Raw genomic sequence first — 14444 nt, forward strand, 5'->3', positions numbered from 1 at the left:
CCCCCCCCTCATCCTCACCCCCACCCCTCCATCTCCCCCACCCCTTCCTCCCTACCTCGCTCCTCTCCCCCACCTCCCGCTCCCGTACCCCCCTCTACCCACCATCCCTCCCTCTTCCCTCCCTCCCTCGCTCCCAACCGTCCCCCACCCGCCCGCGCGCCCCCTCGCTCCACCACCGCGCGCTCCGCCAGTGCCGCTCCGCCACCAGTGCTGCCGCCAGTCGGGCCGCTGCGGCCGTGGGGGACGGATGGGTGTCCTGCTGTCTCCGCGTCCTTTCGCTGCTGCTGCTGCTGCGCCCAACGCCGGGCCCTCGCCCCTCCTCTAGTTGCTGCCCTGAACAGTCCCGCCCGCCGCCTCTCCCCTCGCCTCGGTGCCGGACGGCCGACCTAGGAGCTCGCTGACGCAGACTCTCTCCATGTATCCCCGCTGCCCGGTGAGTTAATGCTTCGTTCGACGTCCATAAATCCCCAGGCATGGGATCGGCGGCCACGTTAGACGGCGCTTGTGCTGAGTAATAGGGAGTTGGTTGCATGGCCGGAGCTGGGACGAGACCAGATACAGCAGGGAATCAAATGATGAAAGACCTTATACTTCACTGTGCTTGTGTGTGAGTGTCCATATATCACAATAAGCTCGACTTAACCTGACTGGATTTGGCAGGCTATATGATGCTCCTGTGTAGGAAGGAACTGCAGATGAGATGCTGAAAGTAGACACAAAACACAGAAGATAGACACAAGAAGCTGGAGCAACGAACTTAGCGGGACAGTCTACATCTCTATGGAATAGGTAACATCTCGGGTCGAGAAAGACCTTAGAGACAAGAGAGAGAGAGAGAGAGAGAGAGACTTAGAAATGCTGGGACATGGAGTTGGAAAACTGTGCTGCATTTGTTCAATTGTTGCGTGTTCTTGTATTCCAACGACTACGCTTGTTTTTAAGTTGAAATATACTATATAGAATTGTAACATGGGCATGTTATCAAATGACAGCAAACAAATTGCTTGAGAGACTCAGCAGGTCGGTCAGCATCTGTGGAGGCAATGGACAGTAGGTTTCCAGACTACACTCTATGTCTCTGATTGTTACATTTTCCTACACTGTAATGATGACTATGCTTGTTTTTTTTTAAGTATAAAATTGTGCCAGCAAAATACTGCAATCCAGAGCAAAAAAAAGGTTTCTATGACTAAATTATTGCATTTTCTTGCATTACAACGACTGTGCTTGTTTTTTAAGTTGAAATTTAGAATTGTAATATGGGTAAGCTAGCAAATGCTAGCAAACAAAGTGCTGAAGGGGCTCGGAGGGTCAGGCTGTATCTGTGATGAAAATGGACATAGGAAAGGTTTCCATACTGTAAAGTTTAGAGATACACCACGGAAAACAGGCCCTTCCACCCACCAGGCCCATGCCATCCCACCCACCAGGCCCATGCCATCCCACCCACCAGGCCCATGCCATCCCACCCACCAGGCCCATGCCATCCCACCCACCAGGCCCATGCCATCCCACCCACCAGGCCCATGCCATCCCACCCACCAGGCCCATGCCATCCCACCCACCAGGCCCATGCCATCCCACCCACCAGGCCCATGCCCTTCCACCCACCAGGCCCATGCCATCCAGCGATCAACCCGTACACTTACACAATCCTACAATTTACATTTATACCAAGCCAATTAATTAACCCTCAAACCCGCATGTCTTTGAATTGTGGGAGGAAAACGGAGCATTCGGAGAAAACCCACGCAGGTCACGGGGCGAACGTACAAACTCCAAATTGACAGCGCCCAGTCAGGAACGAACCCAGGTCTCCGGTGCTGCTGTAAGGAAGCAACTCTACCGCTGCGCCACCGCGCTCTATGACTGTAATTGTTGCATTTTCCTACAATTTTAAATTATCCAAAAAAATTAACTTTTAGGTCAAGGTTTGAAAACGTTTAAAATAAGTGGACTTCGGTATTTGAACCTCAGCATGTTAGGCTGCTTTGTGAGAAACGAAAGGTGCCTAAAACAGTATGACGCTGGCTGTAATTGTGGATACAAGGAACTGCATATGCTGGTTTACATAAAATACACAAAGTGCTGGGGTAACTCAGCGTGTTAGACAGCATCTCTAGAGAACAAGGATAGGTATCTGTACCTGTTTAAAAAAAAAAATATATAGAATTATAAAATGGGCAAGCAGCAAATAACTGCAAACAAGATTAAAAAAAACAATGTGTTAGAGAGGCTCAGGGTTAGGCAGCATCTATGGTGGGAATGGACAGAAGAAAGATTTCCATACTGTATGACCCTAATTGTGGAGGAGGGAACTGCAGATGTTGATTTAAACCAAAGATGGACACAAAATGCTGGAGTAACTCAGTGGGACAGGCAGCATCTCTGGATAGAAGGAATGGGTGATGTTTTGTGTCGAGACCCCTCTTCAGACTCTAATTGTTACTCTTTCCTATATTAAAATACTTACGCTAGTTTTAAGCAAAAATATAAATATAAATTATAAATCAGGAAACCAGCAAATAACTGTAAATAAGAACAAAGAAAAAAAATGTGCTGGAAGCACTCGGTGGTCGGGTAGCATATGTGGAGGGAAATGGACGGATGACTTTCTAGGTTGGGACCCATCTTCAAATTGAAGAAGCCCACCCCAAAAGGTTGCCCATCCTTGTTCTTCAGAGAATCTGTCTCACCTGCTGAGTTACTCCAGCAGTTTGTGTCTTTTTTCTGTTACTCCAGTTGTTGCATTTTCCCACAAATTTAATTTTAGCTTTAAAATATTACATTTTAAGTCAAGGCGTTAAATCATTTCAAGTAAATAGATTTGGGAATTTGAACCTCGGCAAGGCAGGCAGCATCGGTAGATGAAAGAAAGGTTTTCCTGCTGTATGATTCTATGACTCTAATTAGTCACAGAGACATATTCCACGGGAACAGGCCCTTCAGCCCAACTTTCCCATGCTGGCCAAGCTGCCTCATCTACACTAGTCCCATCTACCTGCATTTGGCCTCTCCTGTCCAAATGTCTTTTAAATGTTGTTATGGTATTTGCCTCCACTACGTCCTCTGGCAGCTCATTCAACATACCGCCCTTTGTGTGTAAAAGTGGCACCTCGGGATCCTATTAAATCTTTCCCATCTCACATTAAACCTATGTCCTCTGGCACGATTTATTCTCGGTACAAAACTGTTCATCTACTCTATTTCTCTCTTGTTCGTATACACATCTATGAGAACACCTTTCAGCTTCCTGCACTAGCCTGCCCAACTTCTCCCTGTAGCTCAGGCGCTCACTTCCTGGCAACATCCTCGTATTTCCTCTAACATTTCCTCAAATGTTTCCTTGCATCCTCAAATTGTTACGTTTTCCTACATTGTAACGATGACTATGCCTTTTGTTTTAAAGTCAAAGTGTAAAATTTTGCCAGAAAACGTACAGAAAAAGGTTTGCATGCTCTATTAATTGTTGCATTTCCCTGTATTACAATTATTATGCCTATTCTAAGTTGAAATATAGAATTATTCAGATTCAGATTTAGATTCAACTTTAATTGTCATTGTCAGTGTACAGTACAGAGACAACGAAATGCAGTTAGCATCTCCCTGGAAGAGCGACATAGAATATGATTTCAATAAATAAATCTATTTACATGCATACAGTCATAGTGTTTTTCCTGTGGGAGCAGTGTCGGGGGGGGGGGGGGGGGGGGGGGGGGGTGATTGGCAGTCACCGAAGGACATTGTTGAATAGTGTGACAGCCGCAGGGAAGAAGCTGTTCCTGCTGGTCCGCAAACGGAGAGACCTGTAGCGCCTCCCGGATGGTAGGGGGGTAAACAGTCCATGGTTGGGGTGAGAGCAGTCCTTGGCGATGCTGAGCGCCCTCCGCAGACAACGCTTGCTTTGGACAGACTCAATGGAGGGGAGCGAGGAACCGATGATGCGTTGGGCAATTTTCACCACCCTCTGCAGTGCTTTCCGGTCGGAGACAGAGCAGTTGCCATAACATACTGTGATACAGTTGGTAAGGATGCTCTCGATGGTGCAGCGGTAGAAGTTCACCAGGATCTGAGGAGACAGATGGACCTTCTTCAGTCTCCTCAGGAAGAAGAGACGCTGGTGAGCCTTCTTGACCAGAGTTGAGGTATTGTGGGTCCAAGAGAGGTCATCGGCGATGTTGACCCCCAGGAACCTGAAGCTGGAAACACGTTCCACCTCCGTTCCGTTGATGTGGATGGGGGTGTGCGTGCTGCCCCTAGACTTCCTGAAGTCTACAATGAGCTCCTTGGTCTTCTTGGAGTTAAGGGCCAGGTTGTTGTCAGTGCACCATGCTGCTAGGAGCTGGACCTCCTTCCTATAGGCTGACTCATCGTTGTTGCTGATGAGGCCAATCACCATTGTATCATCTGCATACTTGATGATGGTGTTAGTACCATGTACAGGTGTGCAATTATAAAATCGGCAAAATAAAAAGTGCTGGAGGGGCTCAGAGGGTCGGGCAGCATCTGTGGTGGCAATGGACAGAAGAAGGGTTTCCATACTGTAAAATTGTTGCTCATTATCAAACTGATTGCCAGTTTTAAGTCAAATTACAGAATTGCAAATAGCTGTAAATAAGAGCAAAAACCAACCCTTCTTCAGACAGATGTAGTAGGAGGGTAGAAAGAGACGGGGGTGGGGAGGGGGAAGCTAGGATGATAATTGTTGGGATCATTCATGTTTTTAAAATCAACACCCCCCTGCATTATAGGTGTTCTGGTTAATGTAGAAGACTGATAATTCGTTGTTGTCTTATGTGCCTATAAAGAGCGTAAATAGTGTTTAATTGTCATATGCACGAAACGGAACAATAAAATTCCCATTTGCTGCAGCTTTACAGGCACATTAACGCAATAAAACACAAATGAATATATAATAATGTCATGCAATAAATTAGTAATACAAGGTAACCACGCCATAACAGTGCAAAACGGAAGTATGCAGTGGAACTAAAACGAAGACCGTCGTGGTTTGGTGCTGAAGTAGGATTGTGGTTAGGGTTTGCAGTGTGGTTTATGAGCCTAATGGTTGCCGGGAAGAAGCTGTTCTTGAACCTAGAAATCATGGGTTTCTAAAGCTGTAATAGAAAGAATTTGGACAGATATATGGATAGGAAGGGACTCGAGGGACCTGGGCCAAATACAGATAAATGGGATTAGCTCAGAGTGCCAAATTGGTCAGCATGAACAAGTGTGGGTCGATGGGCCTGTTTCTGTGCAGTATAGCTCTAATTTCATTGTTCTCTGGTCCCGATGCATATGAATGTCACACTCTCCAGTATTCAAAGGTAGACAACAATGCTGGAGAAACTCAACGGGTGAGGCAGCATCTATGGAGCGAAGGAATAGGTGACGTTTCGGGTCGAGACCCTTCTTCAGACTGATGTGGGGGTTGGGGTGGGGTGGGGGGGAGGAGCGGGAAGAAGAAAGGAAGAAGTATTCTGTAGTATTATCTCCCTACATCTACATTCCTTCCTCTGGCTTCACATTTTGCATCTTTTCAATCCTTTCGTCGCAACTATTTTCATCTGTCCTATGTCCAACCATCTGTATATCAACTGCCCCCGCCGCCGCCGCCTATAATAATAATAATAATAATAATAATACATTTTATTTATTGGGCGCCTTTCAGACATCTCAAGGACACCTTACATAGATTAACTGGAATATAAACATATAATCCGAATAAAATAAATAATAAAGACATCACAGAAACACAAATTAAAAACAGAATTCAGTCCAAAAACAAAAAATCAAAAACACAATGCCTATGTTCATGTGTTACTATTTTAAGGTGCAGATTGACAGATTCTTGATTAGTAAAGGTGTCAGTTTTGGGGAGAAGGCAAGAGAATGGGTTTGAGAGGGAAAGATAAATCAGCCATGATTGAAAGGCGAAGTAGACGATGGTTGAATGGCCTAATTCTGCTCCTATAACTTGTGAACTTGCCAGGCTTTGTCCTGCCCCTCCAGACAATCAGTCTGAAGAAGGGACCTGACCCGAAACATCACCTATCCATGGTCACCAGAACTGCTGAGTTACTCCAGCACTTTGTGTCTGTTTTTGTAAACCAGCATCTGCAGTTCCTTGTTTCTACACTTTAGTATTTTGTTCTTTATTTTATTTTTGTTCAGAATTGATGTCAGCAATTACAAGTCAGAGTTTTGTGTTTAAACCAAAGCAGGAACGTTTGGTGGTATTTCTGCAGCATGTTTTTGATATTTATTCAAGTCAATTCCATTCCTGAAATAGTCTAGTTTATCGGATGTCACGTCAGTTGTGTATGCAAGGCTGAAAGAGGCCATTCATGCCTGCTAGTCCTTGCTAATGCTCCCCTGAATCTGCCTCCCGTCTTATCAAGGTTCAGCAGCTGCATCATTTTGGTTCATTCTCCCCAGTGCTTATCTATACAAACATTCAACTATGTTCTCTGTGGGAACGAGTTCCCTTTTCTGGGTAAAGCTGTCTAAATACCAAACATGATTTCTTGCTGACAGTCTTGTATATATCATATATCCACTCCAGTTGTGCTTCTTTTCAAAATTGGAAACACGCACACTGCCCCTATTTATTGACTCTGCCTAATTGCTCCACAGAGTTGCTTCAGCCTACCTTTCAAGAGAAAATATTACTGTGTGAAATCATCGTGCTTCCTCACCGAAGAACAGTTGCCACACTTCAAGGAAAATTAATGCAATTGATAATGCTTTAAAAGCATTTCCCATCATTTAAATGTCATTTGCCGGAATTAGTTGGTGCTGGATATATTTGACATTGACCTTGTCACACCATAAATATCTTGACGTGTTGCTTTCTTTCTCAGTAAATCAACTTTCCCTTAAATGTTTTTGACCTTTACCCCAACCACTCAATTATATAGGTACCTGCAACCATGTTTCAGTTTTAGAAATTCTTCTCTTTTGGATTATAAAAGTTATGGTGTCCAGTTTTAGATTCCCCACAAGTACAATAAGTGTTCTACCATAACTTCCCATCGTCACTTTGTATCAGTCCATTTTTCTAAAATAGCTGTAGGGAAATTCTAACTTTATAAAATTGATTAAGAAGACAGCAGCAATAATTATGAATGTCCTAATCATGTATCTGTCCGTTAGGGTACATAATGCCAACAAATTCCTTTCTATACTCTGTTTAAGAAGGAACTGCAGATGCTGGAAAATCGAAGGTAGACAAAAATGCTGGAGAAACTCAGCGGGTGAGGCAGCATCAATGGAGAGAAGGAAATAGGCAACGTTTCGGGCCAAAACCCCTTTAGCCCGAAGCATTGCCTATTTCCTTCGCTCCATAGATGCTGCCTCACCTGCTGAATTTCTCCAGCATTTTTGTCTACATTTCTATACTCTGCCCAGTTTTAGCCCTTTCTCACACCCTTCCTTTCTTTGGTGATTAAAATGATCGTCAAAGTATTTCTAAATGATTCTGAGACTAAGGTGTAAAAAAAATTCAGATCATCTCCTATCTTATCTTTAACATAGAAATATAGTAAAATAGGTGCAGGAGTAGGCCATTTGGCCCTTTGAGCCAGCACCGCCATTCAATATTATCATGGCTGATCTTCTAAAATCAGTACCCTGTTCCTGCTTTCTCCCCATATTCCTTGATTCCTTCAGCCCTAAGAGCTAAATCTAACTCTCTCTCAAAACATCCAGTGACTTGGCCTCCACTGCCTTCTCTGGCAGAGAATTCCACAGATTCACAACTCTCCAAGACCTTCTGACTATAGAAATATCTCCTGAGGGAAATTCTTCTCATTATGTGCATTATCTGCATTGCTGCTTATTTTGCATATCTCTCAGCTTCTCCCTCAGCCTTTTTTGTCCATGGAAAACAAACCCAGCCTTTCCAGTCTAACCTCGTACTTATCTTTTGAAATAATATCTGCTCCATCTTGGGCAACGTTCATGTGTATCTCCCTCTCCAGTGTAATCGTGAACTGCTTAACCAGAAGCTTAACACATTACTTAAGTTGTGATTTGACTGATATTTTGTATGATTGCTCTTGTATTCTGTGCTAATGAAGACAACAAACCTGTATGCCTTGTCCACCATCTTATCTATTTGTGCTGCTGCTTTCAGTGATACTTAGAAAAGGACCAAAGCCCTCTGATTCTCAGTACTTCCTATGACATTCCATTTGTTCTTGCACATCACAGCTTTATCTGTCCTAAAATGGGCGGTATGGTAGCACAGTGATAGAGTTGCTGCCTTACAGCGCCAGGTACCTGGGTTCAATCCTGACTATTGGTCTGTCTTTACGGAGTTTGTACGTTCTACCCGTGACCTGCGTGGATTTTCTCTGGGATCTCCGGTTACCTCCCACACTTCAAAGTGGCTTGGTATAATTGTAAATTGCCTCTCGTGAGCGTAGGTTAGTGTTAATGTGCGGGGATCACTGGTCAGTGCGGACTTGGTGGGCTGAAGGGCTCGTTTCTGTGCTAAACGAAACTAGACTAATCATTGTGCTTTACGGAGTTGATGAGCATATTTTAGATTTATTTTAAGAGAAAACGCAAAGTGTTTTTTGAATGCAAGATCAATTCAATTTCTGTATTTTCACTATATTATTTATGATGATTTGGCCTAAAAACTTGCTTCTGTTTTTTGTGTTAGATTTACATTGGTATTCTTTTCGTCAAGACTTTAAAACATTTAAAGTAAATAGATTTGGGTATTTGAAACTTCTCAATATTTGTTTTCTGACCCCATTGGTTGTAGTTTCCAAACTCCTGTTTCGGTCTATGCACCACATTCTCTTTCATATTAAATGGAGATAAGAAAATTATTTATTAAGCTCTTGATTTTGAGGTTGTGCCCACATATCTGCATTAAAAGATTAACAAAATTCTAATGGGACTGGCAATCATTCCATGAATTGGATGGCATTTACAAGGCTGAGGGGCGAGCGAGGCTAGCTGGATGACCTTTTAATGGAGCTGGTATTGATGTAATTGGTCTTCCTGTACTATGTTAGAGTTAAAGAGTATTTCAGCGTGGAAATGGACCCTATGGCCCAACTTCTACATGCAGATCTCTGGTTCCATTTTCCTGCATCTGGTCCTCATCCCTCTAAAGCTCTCCAAAAGTCTGTTAAATATTGTAATATTACCTGCCTCAACCAGTTCCTCTGGCAGCATGTTCCATATATCCACCACCATCTGTGTGACCATCTTGCCTCTCAGATTTTATTTAAATCTTTCCTCTTTCATCTTAAGGCTATGCTCTCTCATGTTAGACCCCCCTGGGGATAAAGACTGTAACCATCCATCTTGTCAATGTACCTCATGATTATATAAACCTCTTTTAAGTCACCCAGCAGCCTCCTTTGCTGCAGGGAAAATGGTTCCAGTCTATTCAAGCTCTCCTTAAACTGAAGCCCTCCAGTCCCAACGATTCTTGTGAATCTTTTCTGCACTTATCCTAGCTTAATTGCATCCATCATGCAGTACTGCACAAAATATTCCAGATGTGTTCTCACTAATGTTTAGTAGAGCTGTAAGATGATGTGCTAACTCTTGTTTTTAATGCCCTGATGGATGAAGGCAATCAGGCGACATGCCATCTCTACCGCCTTGTCTATCTTTGTCACATTTACTCTGTCTGTCCTGCCGCAGTTTAACTTCCCAAAATACATTACTTCGTGCTTGCCTAAATTAAATTCCATCTCTGTCATTCCTTTGCTCATTTTCCCAGTTGATCTAGGTCCTGCTGTAACCTTAGACAACCTTCTTCACTGTCCACCGCACCATAAACCTTGGTGCCATCAGTGAGTTGATTACTTATTCTCATCCAAATTGTTAATGTATAGATTATTTCAGTGTTTATGATTTCTAGATGTCGATGTGGAATTTCCAATGATAGATAAAGTACCGTGGAAATATACTCAAATGGATGAGTGTATCTATTTGTGTATTTAAACCCTTTCTCAACTGTACATCGAACATAGAAAAGTACAGCACAGGAACTGACCCACAATGACTGTGCCAAACATGATACCAACATAAACTAATCCCCACTGCCTGCACAAGATCCATATCCCCCCCATTCCCCGCAAATCCTTGAGCCTCTCTCAAAGCCTCTATCATATCTGTCCCCACTCCTGGCAGCACATTCCCGGCACCCGCCATCCTCTGTGTTTAAAAACAATCTTGCCCTGCACATCTCCTTTAAACTTTGCCCCTTTCACCATAAAGCTAAGCCCTTTAGTCTTTGACATTTCCAAAAGGTTCTGACTGTCTACCCTACCTAGGCTCATAATTTTATGTACTTCTATCAGGTGTTCCAGAGAAATCAATCCAAGTTTGTCCCACCACTCCTTGTAGCAAATACCCTCTAATGCTGTTAGCCTTCTGGTAAAGATGTGATTTGTTTTTTATTGCAAAGGAATAATTTTCTAGCATTGTGCTAGCTGTGATTTTCTTTGTCAAGGGAATTCAAGCATTAACTGCCCAGAGCTTTTAGACTAATTTATGTGGTTGGTAAATTTTATGTGCTAATAGCAAAAGATTTGTCATGAGTTCCTGAAGGGTATGATCTGCAGTTGGAGTCCATAAACCTGAAAATTACCTCAGAGTGTAAATAAAATTTGCATTTCAACAGAACCATTCATATTATTGGGGATTAAAAATGCTGTTTATCTAATGAAAGACATCTGAAATGTGATAATGTAGGAAATATGCAGCTAATTTATACACATAGCTCCTACAGCAATACAAAAAGTTTTACTTGCAGATAATGCAGATAATGCTTTAGTGGTTGTTACTGCATTTACTCAAGTGCATTTGAACAGATCAATTCCAGCGTAGCCATGATTGTGGAAACAAAATTGTTAAAGTTTACTTTGTGAAAAGGTGGCAGCTGTTTAAATATACATTACTCTTGTAATTTTCTTTCATTGTGACTGAGCCTTTTGTGTTTACAGTCTACCTAGTTCAAATAGTGTACCTTGGAGCTGAATGCCATTATCTCGGCTCAGATAAAAACAGAAACTGATGGAAACACTTGGATTGTGGGCACTATTTGTGGAAAGTGAAACAGATAATGTTTCAGGTTAATTAAATCAGATTTCCAGCATTTGCAATTTCTTAATTTTTGTTGTCTGAATGTTTATGATAACTTGCTCTGTGCAAATTTCGAAAATAGTGCAGGCGTTCAGGTGGATGAGGGGGGATGTTATTTATAGAGGAGTATAAAATCATGTAGGGCAAGGGTTCCCAACCTGGGGTAAATTTATCCCCAGGGGGTAAATTTCACCTACCCAGGGGGTAAATTTCTTGATTCTGGATTTATACATATTTTTTCTGGTATACTCTGTTCATCATTAGTTGTTCATAAATAAGTGAAATAACACTGTTATGTGCTATTAAAGTTGCCTGGTGTAAATGGGACGAAAAAGGTTGGGAACCCCTGATGTAGGGCATGGATAAGGTGAATTGCACATCAATTTTTCCTTCATAGTAGGGGAATCAAGAACTAGAGGGCAAAGGTTTAAAGTGAGAGGGGAAATATTTGAAAGTAACCTGGGGTACATAATTCTATATTTCTTTGATCATTGACTGATTTGATCTGTCATTTTCAGACCTTACCCTTCCACATATCTCTAGTCTCCTTCTCCCCTGACTCTCAGTCTGAAGAAGGGTCTCGACCCGAAACGTCACCCATTCCTTCTCTCCACAAATGCTGACAGCCCCGCTGAGTTACACCAACATTGTGTGTCTACTGAGGGACAATTGTTTCACATGGAGTGTGGTACGGATATGGAACAAGCTGGTAGAGTAAGTGGTTGGGCAGGTACAAGAACAATATTTAAAAGACACTTGTGCAAATATATATGGGAAGGGAGGGAAGGTTTAGAGGGATAGGGATCAAACTCGGAAAATGTGACTAACTTGGATGGGCATCTTAGTCAGCTTGATGAGCCGAAGGGTCTGCTTCCATTTGGTATGACGCCATGATACTATGACTAATTATTGTGATCAATGACTGCTTATTTTTAAGTCAAAATGTAGAATTGTAAAATGGACAAGCCAGCAAATAATGGCTACAAAATTCAGATTTGTGGGTTTTCATACTGGCTAGATGGCTACACAGCAAACAGAAGAAAAAAAACACATCTATCTGGTACCTTTCATGCCCTTTCAAAACACTCAGAATAGCTTTAATGCCAGTAATGTAATTTTGATGAAACACAATCACTGTTGTAATGTGGAAAGCATGAGAGTCAATTTACTTGCACAGACTTGCACAGAAAGCTTAACATCAAATGCTATATAATTTGGTGAAAGGAATGTTGTTCTGATGGGAATCTCACTGAGTACCATGATGCAAACAGGTTTTGCGAACAAGGTTGGATTATTATTAATGTAAAAGCGTTTGTTTGTGGGATGTGGGTGATGTCTGCAACACAATACATTTATTGCCCTAACAAATTCAGCTCAATGCAGGGTGGAGTGGAGTCACGGATTTGCCGTGGTTAGAGATTCGCGTAAAGGGACGTCAATTAGTTAATTGGGTTTTGGATAAGTTGCTATCTTGATCATTTCTTCCACTGAGAGCTCACATATCATATTGGTGTTGGTTGTTGCTCACCAAAATGTTTTTTTTGTTAAAAACTTGCACTTTATTAATGGTCCACAATCTGTTTATAATATCAAAATGTACAAAATGTTTAACCACAATCTCATTGCTTATCTCACTGCTTATTGCTGCATGTGGGGTGGGAGATTGCAACCTTCATGTGGTCCGCCCTGTTTCAACGAATGCAATCAACCTGGCGTGCACGATCAAATAGAACAAGTTGTCTTACAACTTTAGGCTCTGCACGCCATACGCAAGAAGAAGAAGATTGCTGCATGTACTGCAATGCGGTGAAAATCTTTGCTTTGCAGTCAAATCAAACCATACTTGAGTACCACAGGCAGTTTATAAGAGAAAATAAACAGTGCAGGACATAGTTCTACAGCTACAGAGTGAGTGCAAATATGAAGTGCAAATGCAGTAACAGGAAATTTGAATTGGAACGAGAGAGGAGGCCGATTTTGCGTGATGGACTGCGTGATGCGTTCACAACTAGATACATCGATACATAGAAAATAGGTGCAGGAGGAGGCCATTCAGCCCTTCGAGCCAGCACCGCCATTCATTGTGATCATCGCTGATCGTACCCAATCAATAACCCGTGCCTGCCTTCTCCCCATATCCCTTCATTCCACTAGCCCCTAGAGCTCTATCTAACTCTCTCTTAAATCCATCCAGTGATTTGGCCTCCACTGCCCTCTGTGGCAGGGAATTCCATCAATTCGCAACTTTATGGGTGAAAAAGTTTTTTCTCACCTGAGTCTTAAATGGCCTCCCCTTTATTGTAAGACTGTGGCCCCTGGTTCTGGACTCGCCCAACATTGGGAATATTTTTCCTGCATCTAGCTTGTCCAGTCCTTTTATAATTTTATATGTTTCTATAAGATCTCCCCCTCATCCTTCTAACCTCCAGTGAATACAAGCCTAGTCTTTTCAATCTTTCCTCATATGACAGTCCCACCATCCCAGGGATCAATCTTGTGAACCTACACTGCACTGCCTCAATCACAAGGATGTCCTTCCCCAAATTAGGAGACCAAAACTGTACACAATACTCCAGATATGGTCTTACCAGAGCCCTATACAACTGCAGAAGAACCTCTTTACTCTTATACTGAAATCCTCTTGTTATGAAGCTCTGCAGTTTCTCGTGACCTTGGTCAGAGCAGTTCCCATACCAAGCTGTGATGCATCCCAATAGGCTGCTTTCCCTGATGCATTTGCAGACATTGGTTGTGGGTCATTGGAGACATGCAGAACTTTCTTTGTTTTCTGAGGAAGTACAGGCGTTGGTGTGCTTTCTTGGTCATGTTGTTGATATTCATGTTCATACGTTCATAAGTGACAGGAGCAGAATTAATCCATTTGGCCCATCTGCCATTCATTCACGTCTGATCGATCTTTCCCTCTCTACTCCATTTTCCTAGCTTCTCTGCTATTGTTGGACCAGGCCAAATTCTCGGCATATTTTTACCAGGAAACTTGAAACTCTGGACCTTCTCCACTTCCATAACATTGATGCAGCCTGAGTGAGACAAGTGCTCCATCCCGTTTACTGAGAAAAAACAGATGCCAGAAATGGTCCTATTTGTCCATGGTTGGTGCTGACAATGTTAGCATTCAACGTGCATCGCCAAAATTAACAAACATTCAAACCTGTCAGCATAAGACTTCTTAGAGTGTGTAGAATGGCAATGATAAAGCCCTGTCCCATGGTACGAGTTCATTCCAAGAGCTCTCCTGAGTTAAAAATATAATCAAACTCGTGGTAAGCATGGAGAATGAACGTAGCGGGTACGTCGGAGCTCGG

The 14444-nt window shown here is 42.6% G+C and overlaps 1 protein-coding gene across 2 annotated transcripts in view; it reads left to right on the forward strand.

Annotated features, from left to right (window-relative positions):
• Nucleotides 1-206: 206 nt before the first annotated feature.
• lifr (LIF receptor subunit alpha) overlaps nt 207-14444 on the forward strand; it is a 119712-nt gene continuing 105474 nt past the window's right edge. For both annotated transcript variants that reach the window (XM_033018492.1, XM_033018493.1), the window contains exon 1: nt 207-433. The gene's annotated coding sequence lies outside the window, so the exon portion shown is untranslated. The remainder of the gene's footprint in view (nt 434-14444) is intronic.

This window comes from Amblyraja radiata, chromosome 3, assembly GCF_010909765.2.
Source record: "Amblyraja radiata isolate CabotCenter1 chromosome 3, sAmbRad1.1.pri, whole genome shotgun sequence".
Taxonomy (NCBI): domain Eukaryota; kingdom Metazoa; phylum Chordata; class Chondrichthyes; order Rajiformes; family Rajidae; genus Amblyraja; species Amblyraja radiata.